General features: G+C 35.0%; 1 protein-coding gene and 1 long non-coding RNA gene across 2 annotated transcripts in view; one reads left to right on the top strand and one right to left on the bottom strand.

Moving 5' to 3' along the window:
• Positions 1-20,145, top strand: part of LOC107596200 (androgen receptor-like) — a 102,093-nt gene that overhangs the window by 71,976 nt on the left and 9,972 nt on the right. The gene's annotated exons all lie outside the window — the stretch shown is intronic.
• LOC107596164 (uncharacterized) lies at positions 7,984-11,763 on the bottom strand. Its single transcript, XR_001610336.1, has 3 exons — positions 11,752-11,763; positions 11,697-11,699; positions 7,984-8,045 (listed from the first exon to the last, which is right to left on the bottom strand). It is a non-coding gene; the product is annotated as an uncharacterized lncRNA (long non-coding RNA).

The raw sequence follows: 20,145 nt of genomic DNA, 5'->3' as shown, positions 1-20,145 counted from the left end.
AACCTGATCAACTCTATGCGAAGGAGATGTGTTGCACTGCGTGAGGCAAATAGTGGTCACACCAGATACTGACTGGTTTTCTGACCCCCCCGTACCCCCCAATACAGTAAAACTGCACATTTTAGAGTGGCCTTTTATTGTGGCCAGCCTAAGGCACACCTGTGCAATAATCATGCTGTTTAATCAGCATCTTGATATGCCACACCTGTGAGGTGGATGGATTATCTTGGCAAAAGAGAAGTGCTCACTAACACAGATTTAGACAGATTTGTGAACAATATTTGAGAGAAATAGGCCTTTTGTGTACATAGGAAAAGTCTTAGATCTTTGAGTTCAGCTCATGAAAAATGGGGGCAAAAACAAAAGTGTTGCGTTTATAATTTTGTTCAGTGTATGTCAGAAGATCAAGGGAAATTTGGTTTCTCATGTCATGACCCCTTTAACTAATTCTCTAGGATAGGATCAAGTTGTGTTTTTTTTAATGAGAGGCTTAATAACAGCCAGTTTGAGGGATTTTGGGACATATCCTAATGACATTTACAAATTAATAATATTCAGAAGAGGATCTATGACTTCTGGAAGCACCTCTTGTAGTAGCTTAGATGGAATCTAACATGTTGTTGGTTTTGATGATTTGACAAGTTTATACAATTCTTCCTCTCCTATAGCAGAGCATGAGTGGAATTGTTCCTCAGGGGATCTATAGTGCATTTTCTGTTGTAATACTGTGGCTGACGGCTGCATGGTCAGAATTTTATCTCTAAAAGTATCGATCTTATAAGTAAAGAAGTTCATAAAGTCATTAATGCTGTGCTGTTGGGAAATGTCTGTGCCTGTTGATGCTATATTTTTTTGTTAATTTAGCCACTGTATTGAATAAATGTTGGGGTTTGTGTTTGCTATCCTCTAAAAGAGATGAAAAGTAAGCAGATCTAGCAGTTTTTAGTTTTTTTCTATGAGTAGAAGTACTTTCCCTCCATGCAATATGAAATACCTCCAGTTTTGTTTTCTTCCAGATACGCTCCATTTTCCGGGCTGCTCTCTTTAAGGCGTGAGTGTGCTCGTCATACCATGGTGTCTTGACTGTTTTCCTTAATCTTCTTTAAGCGTAAAGGAGCAGCCGTATCTAAATTGCTAGAAAAGAGAGAGCCCATAGTTTCTGTTACAACATCAAGGTTTTCTGAGCTATTTGATTTGCTGAGTATTTACAAAGCATTCTTTTGTGGTAGAAGTGATGGTTCTACCATATTTGTAACAAGGAGTTGAATTTGCAGCTTTAGCTATATGGACTAGATAATCCGAGATATCATCACTCTAATGCAGAATTTCAATGCCATTAACATCAATTACATGTGACATTATTAGATCTAAAGTATGATTATGACAATGAGTATGCCCTGACACGTGTTGTCTGACCCCAATAGAGTTCAGAATGTCTATAAATGCTGATCCCAGTGCATCTTTTTCATATTAAAATCACCAACAATTAAGACTTTATCTGCAGCCAGCACTAATTCAGATAGAAAATCAGCAAATTTTTTGATAATGTCTGTATGCTGCCCTGGTGGTCAGTGGGGATTTATCATTAACACTTGTTTCTCTGGGTAATGTTATATGAAGCACCATTACTTCAAAAGAATTATACTTGAAACCAGACCTCTGAGAAATACTGAAAAAATTACTATAAATTGAAGCAACGCCTCCCCCTTTACCTTTTGGACATGGCTCATGTTTATAACCGTAATCTTGGGGGTAGACTCATTTAAAATAATGTAATCATCTGGTTTTAGCCAGGTTTCTGTCAAACAGAGCAAATCTAAGTAATGATCTGTGATCATATCATTTACAAAAAGCGCTTTTGTAGAAAGGGATCTAATATGCATTAAGCCAAGCTTTATCATTTGTTTATCTGTATTCTATCTATTTTTTATTTGCTGAATATCAATTAAATTGTTACCCTTAAATAGTTTTGGACGGTTTTTGTATTTGCTAGTTAGGGGAAAAGACACCGTCTCAATATTATGATATCTAGGTGAAAGAGTCTCTATGTGCTGAGAATTAACTGACTTCTGTTATGTGAGGCGGCTAGCAGGCGGTTGGTTTAGCCAGTCTGTCTGCTTCCTGACCTGGGCCCCAGTTAGTCAAGTACAAACTCTAAGACTTTTGTTTAATCGGCATTGTTTAATCAGTGTGCAATAGCTAGTCGTCAAATGTGTAATTGTTTTAAGCAAATTTATTATGTATAAACAAGGAAATGAGAAAATGCTGTTTGAGTTCTGTCTTTTTGTAATATTTTCTTTACCGTCTAATGACAAGCAGAGCAAAGTCAAATCAATATAACTTGAACCATGTCATCAAAACCCAGATACTTTCACAGTTAAGTTTTTCAGCTGTCAGACAAAGTGAAAAACCAAATGCATGTACAGTATATAGACAGGTTAGGAAAACCTAATACATAAAGACTGCAGAATTAGTATTTGTTTCTTTGTGTGTCCATCTGTATAGATTGACTGACTTTAAATGGACCCTACTACTTCCTGTGATCATTATGTATGTGTGTTCTCTCAGATGGGTCATTTTACAAATTGTTTTCAGCAATATCTTATTTGACATTTGTTATTCACTCTAGTGCAAGTGCCTTCTTCAGAGACACAGGACCTGTGGAGTCGAACTGTAGTCTTAGTAACTCTCCTGGGTGAATCCTACTTGGTACTGAGTCAGCAGCCTTGGAGTTAGTACCCCACATCCTTAACCATTAGGCCCCATCCAAGTAAATTAATGTATCCTAAGGTAGTGGTAGTATAATTGCTTAATGCTTTATTATTTAAGACATGCTTTTTGCTACTGTAAAGGTGGAGGGTATATCATGCAGTGATGAGTATTTCCTATTCTTTCAAGAGTATTTCTTTGCAAAATAAAGGTGCTATATCGCAAGTACAGCAGACTTTGCATTTTTTTGCATGTAAACACACTTCATCTTAGAACTGTTCTTCTGGGCATTCAGTGACCTCTCAGCACTTTTGACCGAAGCACAAAGTCTATTCAGAAGCTTCACAACTATGTAACACATTCCACATTGGCTCAGGACGGAGCATGTGCAATGGCCAACGGGCTTCAGAAAAACAGCTCAGCCTGTGTGTGTATGAACTATGAAAGATCTCAGGAAAGTAATCAGAGGACATTTCTCTGAAGTCAGCCTGACATCAGCTGTTGATGGCAGTAATTAATTTTCTGAATCAAACACACACACGGTTTGCTTCACCCACTGCAAATTAATACCAACACAACCAGTCTCTGTGTGCATGGGTCTATTTTATTTGTTATGCGTTTTAATGGGGATTGATATTAGATATTTGATGGGAGTGCACTTAGGTTATAATCATTGTTTGTTTGTGTGTGTGTCTATGGGATGAGCTCATGGCTGGGAGATTGGTATATTTGTGTTGGCATTCATTTCCTGTGGGTGGAGTAGCCAAGTACGAGCAGGTTACTCTAACCTGACCTATTTACAGTGAGTTATGCAAAGATCTGACTACCGATAAAAGACACAAATACACACAATTGCACACACAATTGTGTGTATCAAGCCGCTCTGTGAGCGAGTATAATTTTGATGAAGATGCCAAGTCAAAATTTCTATAATATTTGCTCAATATTCACCCCCTTCCTGTTCTCCTCACTCTTCATTAAAAGTGAATTATAAATTTCAGCCAACTGTAAACAGTTTGATTGCACATCATGGCAGAATCAGGTTTAATTTACTTGTTTGCATATGAAGGAATAATTACTGGATTTATGAGAAGAAAAGGTGAAATGAAATGAGGATCAATTACTGTTTTAGAACACATTCATTTTTGAGAGAGGAAAGCAAATAAGAGCAGGAAAGCTCTAAAAGGACTTTACAACCTGAGAGGAATATAAAATGTTGGTGCTGACAGCCAAGTGTTTTATTCGCAACACTTGATTCTCTTATGAACTTCACGTAGGCTATAACTTTTTGAATAAAGTTATGTAATTGTTTAATTAATAACTTAATTATTACTATTACAAATAATAATAAAACTTTACATATCATTGAGTCATCTTCTATTTACTGAATACCTGTTTTAAAATGATCCAAAGACCGCAAATTTTGTAATTTTAATTTCGATCGAAGAAGATTCCAGTCAGACAAAGCTGCATACATAAAAGCCTTCTTACCCAGTTCAGTTCGAACAAAAGGAACTGATAACAGTATAACAATTTTGAGAACGAAGGAAATATTTCTCAACATTATTCCATTGTATAAGACAACAAATATATGGAGGCAACATCCCCAAGATGGCTTCATAAAAGATTAAATTGGCTTTGATTGCTTTATAATAGATTAAATACCAGTGCATTTATCTTCTGATAGACAAAGAAAGGAAAGGAAATGAAAGGACGTGATGTGTGGCCATACTTGGAATTTGTGCTCTGCATTTAACCCATCCAAGTGCACACAGTGAGTAGTGAACAAAGACGCAAACACACCCGGAGAAGTGGGCAATTCTGCGGCGCCTGGGGAGCAGATGGGGGTTTGGTGCCTTGCTCAAGGGTCTCACCCCAGTCTCACATGGTATTGAGGGTGGAGAGAGCGCTGGATATTCACTCCCCCCACCTACAATCCCTGCCGGACCTGAGACTCGAACCCACAACCTTCGGGTTATAAGTCCGACTCTCTATCCATTAGGCCACGATTTTCTTCAGTTGAGTAATATGAGATCTAAAAGATAGTACATTGTCAGCAATGATTCCAAGGTATTTGTACTCTTTTACTAATTCAATCACATTACCTTGTAAGGTCTGAAGAGAAATTAAATCATTTTCAAATTTCTTTGAACCTGAAAATAACATATACTTGGTTTTATCAGCAATCAAGACATCGAAAGCTGATTGTAGCTTATACAATGCTTGTTGTCCAGAAGAGGCACTATAATACATGACAGAATCATCTGCATAGTGCATAAAAATTAAAATTGGCATTGTGAATGTCATAATCAAGACCGTTTATATAAAGGGTAAATAAAAGGGGCCCCAGCTCAAATCCTTGGGGAACACCTTTGGCAATCTCCAATGATTCAGATAATTTACCTTTAGCCTATACACACTGAGTTCTTCCACTTAAATAATTTTTAAACCAGGGAATAACATAATTTGATAAACCAACACTCTTCAATCTATACAGCAGTATTTCATGATCCGCTGTTTCAGAAGCCTTTGATAAATCTATAAAAAGTGAAGCACAAAAATCATTACCAATGGATCCCACAATATCATTTAAAACTTTCAAAACAGCTGTTGTAGTACTATGTTTTTTATGAAACCCAGATTGATTAATAGACAACACTTTGTTTGCATTCAAATAGCATATCAACTGTTCACAAATAAGGCTTTCTAAAAAATTGTATAGAACAAAAAGCTTTGAAATTGGTCTGTAATTATCTAATATAGTAGGATCTCCCCCTTTTAATAAGGGAACAACAAAAGCTGATTTCCATATTTACGGAATGACACCAATATTTAATGAAAGATTAAAAAAATAAGTTAAAGGTTCACAGGTTCCACACAATCAGGGCTACTTTTGTCTCCCCTCACCCTATTTTTTGCTGAACCAAAAAATTATCCAATCCATGACTCAATAAAAGTAATATGATCTGAACCGTGGGTTTGGGGATCCGTTGCACCCCTACAGAAAGTACTTTCATTTTACCATTTTGCAAATAACCTGATGCACAAGTTGCTCTAGCCAGCACGGTCAAGCTGACATTGAGTTTACCCATGAATCGTGCATTTCATATTTCATATTGAGATTTTAAGCTCAAGGCGCTATTGATTGACTTCTTGGTAAGGAAACTTAGACCAATGTGAGATGTGATTTCAAATGTTAATGTTTCATTATGTCAAGACTCAGGTGACAGTGGAGTATAGCACTGTCCTTTGTGGTTTGTCATAGTGCATGCTAATAATGTCAAAAGGTCGATGACGTGTTGATAAAGTGTTAGGATCGTATGGTTTGCTCCTGTCTGTCAGCAATGAGGTTTTCCTGCACTGACATACTGTTAAGCTTGTGTCGTGTCGCTTCAACATGTTTTGTGGACTTTTTGTGCATCTAGGTACCTAGATTCAGTCATTTATTTGAATGCAAACAAATTAGTATGTAAACTACAAAAATTTACATGCATGAAATAAGCCACAGTGGATTTATAGCCATGGTAATGAAGAACAACAATTAAAAAAATTGTAGCTATGTATGAAGCACAGCTAACAAAGAAGTCGCTTTCAAACCATGCAGCTTTCTGTTGATCAACATGGCAAATTCGCATGACCAACTTAAACTTGTTGGGAAATCTGTGGGGGAAATTTTCGCAATTCCAAATCTTGTAGATTCTTATTTTAATAACTGTATTGCCCATGACAAATGTGTCTTTACCTTCAGGCTTATCTTGAGCCTGAGTATAGTGATGATGTTAAAAGGGGAGGATGATCATCTGTCACAGTTATAAGAAGACAAGAAACAATACGCAGTACTCATACTTTTTTTTTTTTTTTTGCTCATTACTCTCATACATATCAGAAGCTGTGGTCTTTGTGTTAGTATAACTAGTAACGTATAATTTTATGTGTCTCAGTCTTTTACCAGTTGTATTTATTTTTATAACAGCTGTTTAGTTTCAGTAATAAACTCACTTAGCAGTTTAGTGTGTATCTGGATGCCGCTGTTATATCCATGGGATTTACATGGTCACTCTGTCTCTAAATCACTCCTTCTCATCAGAAGGCTGATTTTTAAGATCCTTGTTTCTTTTGAATATGGAAAGCAGCAGTGATTTTATATGGCTGTGGTTTGGCACATAGCCCAAAATACTGAAATACCACAATGCTGATTCCTCCTTACTAATATTTCTTTAGTGGACAGCAAAATAATATATTGTAATACATGTGATCCGAAAAGGGGAGATATTTTCCCCTCATATGTGTTCTAAAAAAGATATTTAAAAAATTTGGAGAGAAAAGAAAATGTTTAATCAATAATAGTTAAAAATTAATCAATCAATTAAATTATTTTAATCCAACACAACTGCATTGTACTTTTTTTCATTTAGTATCAACTGATATTTGGATGTTTAATTATTTCTGCTTATTTAAGATCATCATCTAGCATCAACTTGGATAGTTAAACCAAAATGATGTTATTCCAAAACTGCATGACATTCTTCTGTCTGTGAAACAAAAAAGGATATGTGAAGATTGTTTGAACAGTTTTGTCCATACAATGAGTCAACAGGGTCCAATATTGTTTTGGACTCCAGTGTTTCTCATAATGCTTTTATTTGTGTTCCACAGAAGAAAGAAAGTCACACAAAAGTGAACAGTATGGAAGTCCTAAGAGGCCATGGATTATTAATATTTTTCTTTCTTGTCTTCTCTTGATCACAACTTAATTTTCTCGTGATCTCGACGAAACGAAAGTTGTTTTTTTACAATGATTGTTTGATTTGTTTGATCTACTTTTGCTATAGTAACGAACGCAACGGCGCACATCTGATCGACAGATAAACCGTGCACTCTTATACTGTATCATATTTCTTATCAATATACATTTAATGATTAACAATAAAGATAAAAAATAAGGAAAAGATGCACATTACAAATATGTTGTTGAAGCGCCTCCTAGATAAACACAACATCCCCACTTATTAACTAACAATCATGTACTTCAAAGATGCACAAATAAAGATATAGGTGCAAACAGAATACAGTGACGTCAACCTTGGTTTTAATAAGCAGTTTATGACACGGAAAGCTATTGCGGTGGTGAAACTGTGATGAGTCACGCATCTAGCAAGAACTTAACGATACACAAAATAATCATATTGATTCAATTAATATTTTTCTTTCTTGTCTTCTCTTGATCACAACTTAATTTTCTCGTGATCTCGACGAAACGAAAGTTGTTTTTTTACAATGATTGTTTGATTTGTTTGATCTACTTTTGCTATAGTAACGAACGCAACGGCGCACATCTGATCGACAGATAAACCGTGCACTCTTATACTGTATCATATTTCTTATCAATATACATTTAATGATTAACAATAAAGATAAAAAATAAGGAAAAGATGCACATTACAAATATGTTGTTGAAGCGCCTCCTAGATAAACACAACATCCCCACTTATTAACTAACAATCATGTACTTCAAAGATGCACAAATAAAGATATAGGTGCAAACAGAATACAGTGACGTCAACCTTGGTTTTAATAAGCAGTTTATGACACGGAAAGCTATTGCGGTGGTGAAACTGTGATGAGTCACGCATCTAGCAAGAACTTAACGATACACAAAATAATCATATTGATTCAAGCATTTAACATTTATGAATTAATTAAATGTCAGTAATAAACAATACTGCACAAATTATAGCGATCACGAAGAAGGTCCTTATTTTGTCCCAAACACGTTATATTCAGGTCTATACTGCCACCCGTTGGCGCAGTTGTGTAACTTAGAGAACAACTTTCGTTATGTCGAGATCACAAGAAAATTAAGTCATGATAACGAGAAAACAACTTTCGTTATATCGAGATCATAAGAAAATTAAGTCGTGATAACGAGAAAACAACTCGTTATATCGACATCATAAGAAAATTAAGTCTTGATAACGAGAAAACAACTTTTGATATGTCAAGATCACAAGAAAATTAAGTCTTGATAACGAGAAAACACCTTTCGTTATGTCAAGATCACAAGAAAATTAAGTCGTGATAACGAGAAAACACCTTTCGTTATGTCAAGATCAGAAGAAAATTAAGTCGTGATAACGAGAAAACAACTTTTATGTCGAGATCACGAGAAAATTAAGTCGTGAAAACGATAAAACAACTTTTGTTATGTCAAGATCACAAGAAAATTAAGTCGTGATAACGAGAAAACAACTTTCGTTATATCGAGATCATAAGAAAATTAAGTCGTGATAACGAGAAAACAACTTTCGTTATATCGAGATCATAAGAAAATTAAGTCGTGATAACGAGAAAACAACTTTCATTATATCGAGATCATAAGAAAATTAAGTCGTGATAACAAGAAAACAACTTTCGTTATATCGAGATCATAAGAAAATTAAGTCGTGATAACGAGAAAACAACTTTCGTTATATCGAGATCATAAGAAAATTAAGTCGTGATAACGAGAAAACAACTTTCGTTATATCGAAATCATAAGAAAATTAATCTTAGGACTTCCGTAGAAAAGTCTCATTGAAGCAGTATATTCTTTTCTCTTGCATATTTCAAACTAATTATTTATCCATCTTCCATACTATTATGATACATTTACTTGTAGTAAATATACAATATATTTTCATTTTAGGGTGTTTTTTCCCCCAGTAGAATAGCTTATCTTATTTTGGTTTAATGTCCATTAAATATCTATATTGGCCATAATCTTTCAGGAATCCTAATAAATAACAGGTCCATGTATTATTATTATTATTATGTTTGGCAAGTTGTGTAGATGACAATCATAGTGTAAATTCTTGAAGCAGCACTCTTTAATCACCTCTCATTTGCTTGCACAAGCAGCGTTCCTGTATTAAAGAAATTTACATTTTGTCATTATTTACTCACCCTCATGCTGTTTGGCTTTTCATTTTGATGTGAACCATTTAACTGTTGGCATGAAGAATTAATTCCAAAATCTAAAGAAATTATTTACTTTGATTTATAAATAAGAGGTGATTTACCAGGTGCTTGACTATAGAGAGCCAGAATCATGGGCATCACTAGGCCATTTCTAAAAATTTTGCAATTAGCTCCATAAACTGTACACGAATTCATGATTGCCTCAAGTCCCCTTTAAAGTTCATATGAAAACGTCGGCAAATTAACAATTAACTACCATACAGTCATGCACAGAAATGATTAAAGACAGTGACAGACATGAGCATAGAACGAGGTTTGCATTAGAAATGCAAACATTAACATTTTGTGTTTGTACAGTAAACAGGTGTGTGTGAGAGAGAGATCAGGAAGACTTGTATTTGGCTTATTCATTACTCAAATGTTATACCCATCTATGCAATACAGTGGAATACTGCAATAAGTTTAGTATACCACCCTACACTATTAGTTTATTTATTCATTTATTATTATTATTTTTTATTATGAAATGAGCCCCCTCAAAATGAAAATCGCCCCAACAGAATGAATGAGTTTTAATGTAAAAAAAAAAAAAAAAACATTTTAAAAAGGAAATATTTGCATGCATTAACGTGATAGCTTTGATATCACCATTAATAATTTAACTTTATTTCCCCTCTGTTTTCAGATAAGATGATTTTGTTTTGGAAATTTCTCAACAGATCTCATCAATAGATCTATTAATGTCTCTGTCAAGTGTCTTAACACTTATTCTCTGTTTTGTAAACTCGTAAAGGCTCAGGACACCTCATTGCCACAGATTAATAAAGCCTTAATCTCACTTTATTATACAGACTCGTTAAACAATTACACAGTTAAACTGCATTTGATGTTTATAGCTCCCATTCAGCCTTTTAATATGACAGTTTTGTATGAGTGATTTTATAGTATTTCGGAGGCGTTCCAGGGGAAATTTCAGTCCTCTATTCTCAGTCTAAGGGCCAGATTTACTAACAGCTTGTGCCAGTGTAGTCTTTTGGCATTAAAATAGTACTGTCAGGATTTACTAAAGATGCACAGTGAAGAATTAGCACTGAAAAGGCGTGGACACAGTTATTTTTTCGCCTGACCTTATTGAATATTAATTTGTATAAGTTTCCCTTTCAGAAGCAAAATTTATGGGAGGAAAGTATTGAAATGAATCACGCAAAGTGATTACTAACGTTTGCACTCATCAAATTACAGGTATTTTCGCCATTATTTAACGCTCCAAAAAAGCATGTCTTAAAGCTGGCGCTAATTTTCGCTGCTCTTGGTAGATTGTGTTGGTCATTATGGAAATGATCTGGCTGCGTCTGTGTTCTTTAATTAGCACATTGTCAGTAAATCACCCGCAGAAATTTCTACCCCCATTAGCGCTTTTTTGGAATTGCGCTCTCACGCTAATTTGCCCTGTTTAGTAAATCTGGTCCTATCATTCTAAACTTTTCTATATGTGTGTTTTATTAAATCAATAAAACTCAAGAAGACTAGTTTCACCATGGTTAGGGTGTAAGAATCCCACTTACATCGGGATGCATTAATGTAGAATTCAATCGACATACAGATATGGGTGTGTACAGACAAAGATGTATTTTACATCTTCGAATGTGGCTCAGATAGCAAAGCCAGAACTATCTATTTTATCAATTTGAGTGCAACGGAGCACAGGTAATCTCTCTCCCCAAGGCCCCTCAGATCTACTGCTTTAGTCATAATCTGATCAAATCTTCTTTTTGTCTAAGAGGGGGAAGTTAAGAGATATGATGTCTAGAAAGCAGAACAGAGAATGGAAAAAAGAGGGAAAATAAAGAGACAACCCATCATTCTGGTGGGAAAAAAAACTTTCAGCAGCTTCTAATAACAGCTATACATGACCTAAAGCTCAGATGATTTAGAAGGACTTAGAGAAGATAATGTAGCAACCTGTTAGTGGAAATATTAGAAATCTTTCATCTTTTCACACACTGAACGGTCCTAATCCTCAGTAAAACAAGCTGTAAAGCTGCACTGATCTAAAGAGAAAAACATTTAGACACACACGCTTACACAGACTTACTGTAGTCTTCAAATCTGGGTACTGTCTTAAGTTTTAAAATCACGAAGGGAGTTTGGTCGCGATCTTTACAACACGCATTTACGTATTTCGTGGCACACTCGTTTTATGCGTATTTGGCGCCACCTATTGTTGTGGGTGTATTATTGACATGTCAAAGTCTAGACCCTGAATATAAGTCGACCGCGTTTTTTATAGATGTATTTCCAAGAAAAAAACATCGTCTTATATTCGGGTCAATACGGTACATTCACGTCATTCTCCATGGTGACAGTACAGTATAGCAAAAAGTTTGCTTGCTTGTAGATGCCAACAGAGGAACTTCAGTGCCAGTGGCACTCCTCTCGTAGCTAATTGTGATCTCCAGCTAACTGTGAATTGTAGTCATCGTTTTCTAATGTGATTATGTACAAACTTGGCTGACATCATTTTCAGAGGAAGTGCCACTGTCACCTCTTTTGATTTTATTTGACAATTGGTTTTATCCCTTAAAACCCCTTAACTGTCACCGTCCCACCTGTGGGACGCTTGGTGCTCCTTTTTTTGTTGTCCTTTTTCTCTATCAAATCTTTTAGTAATCATCATAAATCATATATCATTTGAAAGCTTAGAAGCCCAAGATTCATCCTGTGAAAACCATTTTGGGATCGGACATTGCGTTACCATGGAAATGGTACTTTAAAATCTTTTGGTGGTCTCCCCCCACTTAGTGGGCAGTGTCAAGTGTCATATTACAAAATGCATTACGGTCTTTTAGAATCAAACCTTTTTATAATCTTGAAAAAAAACATATAATTGGAAAGGTCTGAGTCTCAGGATTCCATATTTGGTTTATTTTGAGATAGAAGTAATATTGACAGAGAACTGTAGACATTTGTGACAGAAAAATGCATTAAAAAAATTCAATGGAGTTTGGATGGCACCCTGTGGCTGTTTGTGGTATAACGCCCTAAATAAAATCTCACAGGAACCTCAATTTTTTTTCATATAAACTTCAAATTTGGAACATAACTTATTTAGACATAAGATTTAAATTTTATACCAATTTTAGAGTAAAACCTGTTATGTAAAATATTTATTATATATAAAATAAAATTAATATAGTGAATTTTCTTTACAGTAAATTTAAACTTCCATAACTTTTTTTTTTAAATTGCCTTCTTTAAAAAGAGACCGAACTTATGTCTGTATTCCAAAGTGTTCATAAATTACAACAATTTAAGTTTGGATAGTGCCCCTGCATGCCTATTTTAAAAAATGGGGGGGGGGGGGGGGGGGGGGGGTGTGACAGTTAAGGGGTTAATGAATTTCAAGTATCCTTCATCCTTTCCCCCAGTTCAGCGCAAAGTTTAGCCGTATTTTACTTAAACTACATGTAGAAATGGAAAAACAGGACATGCCACAAGTTGCTCTTTCAGGAGGAAAAAACTTTTCATATGGTTCAGTTCCTAAAAATGTTAAAGGTTATATAGATTGCAAAAATATGACAGTAATTTTGAGTTATGCTTTGACACTGCTTAAAAAAAACAATATTTATAATCATTTGACTTATTGAATTGCAGTAATTTATTTTAGCAGTATTGGCCTGAAAACAAATGATTTACAGCAAACAGAGTGTTTTTTCATTTGCTACCCTGTAGACAATCTGTAATATATTGAATTAAGAGAGTAATTCATTGGATTGGTAATCAGGAGCATTTTAATTGTAAATGCAATGAGACAGTGTGTCATGTGGGTCAGTGCAGCTGTAGAATGGATGTGAATATAACATTTATTTAATAACATTTATTTATTCAATATAACAATAATTTATTTAATATACCATTTATTTATTTACACTTTATTGTAGCGACCAAGTCTTACTATATAATATAATATTACTAGTATATTGGCTGTTTATTAGTACTTATACAACACACATTAATGCCTTATTCTGCATGACCATATTTTAGATCCCTTAATCCCACCCCATACCTAAATTTAACAACTACCTTACTATTAATAAGCAACAAATTATGAGTTTATTGAGGCAACGTCCTGATTAATAGTTAGTTATCAGTGAGAATTAGTCCCTAAACTAAAGTGTGACCATTTATTTATTTAGTTGTTTGTTTGTTTATTTATTTATTTCAAATACGCAAATTGCCTCTAACTTGCAAATGAATGAATGTACATTGTTTAGGTTTGTCAGGTGTTGCAGAGTGTACATTTTGGCAAATCCGTATAGAATATAAATTCTATTAAGTAAGAAAAAAGTATATTTTGCAGTGTATTTTTAGTCAAAATAGATACAAAAGAAAAGTTGCTCGACCAGCTAAACAGCAGACGCTGAACCACTGACTCAAGCATTGGAAATAAAAAATGCAACAAGGTTCGAGGCAGGAAGAAAATGTTCAGGACTTTAGCCGAGAAAAGTCAGTGCTGTCAATACCGCTATTGAAGACAAAAGCCTAAGTAAAGTCTGTTTTGTGTAATTTGTAACTTGCCCCCGACAGTTGCAGGTGCTGATTTCTCTAGGTTCTGAATTTTAAAGAACTTTTGTGTGTAATGACAGTAAAACCAGCTTCTTTCAGGAGCAGTGTATGGCACTGCAGAGGATGTGTGTGTGCATGTGTGTGATAAAAGTGTGGTGTCGGATGACTCACATCTTCCCTATTTCCTCTCCTGACACATGAACTCCGTTTTTTGTTTGTTTATTTTTTTGAATAAAAAAAGTGAAATCTTTCTGGTTCTAAGTAGATAACTGAGACAGTTCTCAGATCCCCCCGGCTCTGGACTGTGGCCTATTCATTGCTCATTTTTGATGTATTAATGTTTGCCTCATAATCTTATCTCTCTTCAGAATTATATAAAATTCACTTAAGAGCCACTGGGAGTTTACAGACAGAAACTTGGAGACAGTTTAACTCAAGGTTTTGGATTGTAGGTGTAGGTATGTTAAAAGTGAATGTACAGCTCCTTCTCTAGGTACCTGCGTTATGTGGAGGCATCTTTAAATGTATAGAATGGTTGTAGGTGGGTTTTGTGGCAATATTGTGCCAGACAAACTTCAACTGTATAGTGTTCAAATTAAATCCCCTCATAACATCTTAACCAGTATAAAAAGTATAACTTAAAATGGCAGAATTAGTAAAACAGCAGAACTATCTATTGATCAAAACAATTCTGAAAAAAAAGTATCACAGTTTCCACAAAAATATTAAGCAACACAGCTCTTTTCAACATTGATGATAATAAGAAATGTTTCTTTAGCACCAAACCAGCACATTACAATGATTTCCGAAGGATCATGTGACACTGAAGACTGGAATAATGGCTGCTGAAAATTCGGCTTTGCCATCACAGGAATAAATTACATTTATATTCATATACAAAACAGTTATTTTAAATTGTAATAATATTTCACAGTATTACTGTTTTTGATTAAATAAATGCAACCTTGGAGAGTACTTAAGAGATATGTATATGTATACTGTATGTGTGTCTGCATATAGTCATCAGGCAAAGCAGCTTTTACTCTTTTGCTTTAAACACACCAACAACACAGATGCTTTGATGGTTATCAAATTTCATTTTTTATTTATTTATTTTGGTAAACTTCCCATCTGGTTTTGATTTTTGATTTGACTTTTTCATTAAGAAGGTCTTTCTCCATAAATTACTGGTAAATTTGTGTGTGTGTGTGTGTGTGTGTGTTTATGTGGTTTATGAGGACACACATTTGTATAATGACATGGGTATGACACAGGTATTACAATATGAAGGTGGTTTATGAGGACACTTCCCGTGTCCCCGTAATTTAAAAGGCTTAAAAAACATACTAAATGGTGTTTTTTTTTTTTTATCTAAAAATGCACAAAGTTACCTGTAAGGGGTAGGTTTAGGTGTAGGGTTGGTGTAGGGCAATAGAAAATACAGTTTGTACAGTATAAAAACAGAAAACAGAAAACAGTTACTTTTTGTAACAGAACTTTCACACATTAGTCACACCCGTCCAAGTTGCGAAGCACCTACTTTTTGAAAATCACGCTGTGTTTCTGTTGATGACCAGTGCTATTATTGCGCAGCATTGAATGTGAATCACTAAAGGAGATATGAAACGAAAGCAAACTCAAACTACACTCTTTCAGTGTTTTCGTAAGCCTGCCCCTGAAGCTGCTGATGCTTCAGCTACAGTAGATGACACGAATCGCTTGAATGTTTTAATTGGCAAGTCTTAAAAACGTGCAAATTATTATGTTTGGTGAGGACGCACAAGTTGCCCCATCGGAGCAGTGACAGATCAGTCAACTGTCTCGAACGTCTTTCACACTGGCCTCTGGACATCAGATAGTCACTACCTGGCCTAGTCATGATCAAATATGTTAGCTTTGCTTGGCGGCATAAAGGAAAAGTATGCAATTATTTGTAAATTTAACTGTCTGAAAACGAAAGTAAATGAGGGGAGTTGAAAGATTTCTTATCCTGTGGCTCCCTCTAGTGGACTGCAGTTGTCCTCTAGAGAGAGCATTTTTGCTCAGCTAGTAATGCAAGTCTATGGGAAACCTTTGATTTTGGATAATTATTTATATACGAAAACTGTAAGTCTCATCAGTTAGAAAAGATATAGAAACAAACTATAGATCAGGTCCAAAGTCTCTGATGAGTTTGGTGCCTGTAGCATTAAAGCCCTAGGAGGATATAAAGTACAGTTGAAAATTACTGGTCTCAGAAGAAGAAGAAGAAGTTTAAATAGTATTACAGTATGTCTTTACTTTCTCAAGCCAACATAACTAACCAATAACTTGAGTAACGTTAGTGTGGTGGATCAGTGAATGCGGGAGAAGGCGAGAGATAACACACACACTGTATATGTGTGTTTGTACAGCAGTTAAACCCAATACAATGTTTATATCTTCTTGTTTCAGATGATGGGAGAGATGAGAACTCCTGACCAAACTTGTGGACTGAAAGTCAGGCTAGGGAATTTAAAAACAGGCACTCTTAAATGTGCATTGAAAATTGCCAGCTGATAAAACCTATTCTCCAGGGACCATATTCTTAAGATAAATGTACCTGGCTGAGTTAAATGATTAACACTAAACAGTAAGAAATCAATCCAGTCTCCCCAGCTGTAAATGTCAGTGGCTGTTAAAGACTTCTGTTACTTATAATAAATTGACATGCTGATATCACATAAGCAGTCTTTCAGAATGCTCTCAGTTACATAGATGCATATTATATGAATTAGTGTGTGTGGTGGTGCTTATGGGATGTTGCTGTGGCACGGAGAGTGTGAGGCTGGGAGGAATATCAGAGTATACCCACTACAAAAAACTAGACTACACCACTGCCCGTAAACCACATATACCAACGTGTGTGTGTGTGTGTGTGTCTTTGTGCAGTTTTACTTCGCTATACTTTGGAGACTACCTGCCTTTGTAGTCATTTATGGAAGTGCTGATTTAGGATAAAAATTATTCTAAAAAGCAAATGGCCTAGTTTTCTTTTAGCAGTAGTGCTGTGGGTAGGTCTGTAGTCTTTATAATTAGCTTATATATAAAAAAAAATTAAGTCTTTGGTATGTTTTCATGTAGATTGTTTAGTAAACGTGTGTGTCTGTGAATTGAGCATGGATATCAAAGAGTCCGATTAGATATATGCATTAGGCCTAACTTTTAGAGAATATTAAGAACTTTAAACATATTTAGTTAATTAGCCTACATGTGTTTAAGTAACAGTGAAAAAGGTCCTTTTAAATGAGTTTATAGCTTTGGCTTAAAACTACTGGTGTTTTTCGTAATTTGTCAGTCTCATAACAGTTTAGTCTATTTTCTAATTAAATGTTTGCTCACTTCTTCTAGCAGAACGTATCATATTTCAGGTCCACTTACAGCTCAGACTCAGCTTAGTAACGGATGGCCCTGATGTTTATATAAGGCGTCCTATAGATTTTCTTATTGTTTTAGTCATCTGATTTCAGGTATTTAATGCAATGACAAAGGCAGAGGTGGACTAACCATTACAAGTCTAAAATGCATTTCTGTTCATTTAATCAGTATATAATGTGATTTTTCATTATTCCCTTTTAACATGCTGTATATCACCTTTATATTTTATCATTTCAACAGCGTAATCACATTACATTTGATTAAATATTAATGCAAACACAATAAGATATATGACTACAAAAATCAATATAACACACAATGCTCAGAAATAATAAGAAAAATGTTTTTCCTTATTATTAAAATAAACCTAAAACTCAATAGCTATGTAAATCTACACTGTGTGTTATTTAGTTTGTTTTGAGGGTTTATTTGGCTTTTTTGTTCATTTGTTTTTGTTGAAATGTTTAGTTGTGCAACTAAAACCTTAATCGTCCTGTTGACAAAAACAAATAGTAGACAGCACACAAATGTGGTTGTAAAACCATCACACACAATACATCTGTTTGTGGCCACTGAGCATCTGAACAAAGCAGATGGCAGTGGACAAGCGGACGTTTGAATTTTGTGACTCGCGTTTCACCTTTTGGACTCAAATGACACTGTGGATCAATTTACAACTAAATGCATCCTATCTGTCTCGCTTACTCATACTGTCACACTAGCACTATTCTTTGTCTCATCCTTTCTCTTCTTTGTGGTCGTGTTTTAAAATGTTTTTCCTTATTATTAAAATAAACCTAAAACTCAATAGCTATGTAAATCTACACTGTGTGTTATTTAGTTTGTTTTGAGGGTTTATTTGGCTTTTTTGTTCATTTGTTTTTGTTGAAATGTTTAGTTGTGCAACTAAAACCTTAATCGTCCTGTTGACAAAAACAAATAGTAGACAGCACACAAATGTGGTTGTAAAACCATCACACACAATACATCTGTTTGTGGCCACTGAGCATCTGAACAAAGCAGATGGCAGTAGACAAGCGGACGTTTGAATTTTGTGACTCGCGTTTCACCTTTTGGACTCAAATGACACTGTGGATCAATTTACAACTAAATGCATCCTATCTGTCTCGCTTACTCATACTGTCACACTAGCACTATTCTTTGTCTCATCCTTTCTCTTCTTTGTGGTCGTGTTTGTTGGAATTGTTGTCTTAGTAAACAGCTCAGAAATAATGAGTCCCTGGTGTAATGTGATCAGCTTTTTTTTCTCTGTACGGTTTTCTTCACAAAATACCATCATTGTGCAAATAATCACACCTACTCAGAAGTCGTGACAACCATATAGAGAAATCAAACATTCAAACATGACAGAAGAGGTCATGTACAGTCAAAAATAAACCCTGACAGGGGGATCAGGTATCACTTGTGGGGCTAAAATTGTGTGATTTTAGCTGCAATGTAACACGTCTGTCTATTTGAAGTTTTCTCTTACATGTTTTCTTAATTTGGGTTTTCCTGAACATTTGACCTACTTGAAGGCTTTTATGCTCACTATATATGCAATCTGCTCACTTTGCTTAACCTGCTCACCCACAGTCATTTTGATTCAGAAACACATTTGAGTTTTATCCACAGAATAAAAAAGGAAAGTCTCTGACAAGTATATAATTATTTTTTCTAAAATGGCCTCTAAGTATTAAGTTTTTTTTGATAATTAATAAATATAGAGTGGCACCTTAAAGAGTGGCATTTTTTCTATTAAAATTGACAATTTTAAAGCAGAGACTTTTTTCAAAAAAGAAAGACAGACAGACAGAGGAAAGAATAGAAAAGAGAAAAAAACTTTTTGGAAAATGCACTTTTTTTTCAGTTTATAATCACATTTCTTCACAAACACGTATTCCAAAATTCTCTATTTGTTGATTTGTTGTTTGTTCATTCTCACAAATGGTCTGTCAGTTCATGCCTACGTTTAAAACACTTTTAAGACTTTATAGCATCCAGTTACTTATTCCCGAAAAGTCCCAAAACTGTTTTTCTGCCAGTGAGAGACAGAAGTCTTTATGCACATATCTGTCATTATGGCTTAAAGTTCACATCATTCAAAACTTTTCACAGATTCTGAGTGGAGCCCAGAATGCCAAAACTCTGAAACAAAACGCTTTCTCTCATGTAACAGAAAACTGTTCACTTATCTATGGCATTCGCTATTGAGTGCTGGCTTCTCACTCATCTGTGAAGTTTTAACACATTCACCTTGTTCCTCCAGTTCTTGCTCAAGATGATTTAGTCAACGACACCATTTACCCAATTACTCACCTCCAGAGAAACTCCACTGGATGACTTCACATGTGTTTACAAAGTTTTGAGTTTTAGAATCGCCCATTTGAGTCAGTTTCATTTTAGAGATAACGTGATGATGCATCTTCTCTCATGGCTGGACTTGATCTTTTTAGGAGTACTGGATATGGCGTATACTTGTTTAAACTTGCATCTGAAGCCATTGCAATGCAAAGC

This window comes from Sinocyclocheilus grahami, unplaced genomic scaffold (genome assembly GCF_001515645.1).
Source record: "Sinocyclocheilus grahami isolate Dianchi unplaced genomic scaffold, SAMN03320097.WGS_v1.1 scaffold215.1, whole genome shotgun sequence".
In the NCBI taxonomy this organism is placed as follows: Eukaryota; Metazoa; Chordata; class Actinopteri; order Cypriniformes; family Cyprinidae; genus Sinocyclocheilus; species Sinocyclocheilus grahami.
The sequence above is the reverse complement of the archived record's forward strand: the minus strand, read 5'-3'. Positions and strand labels throughout refer to the sequence as shown.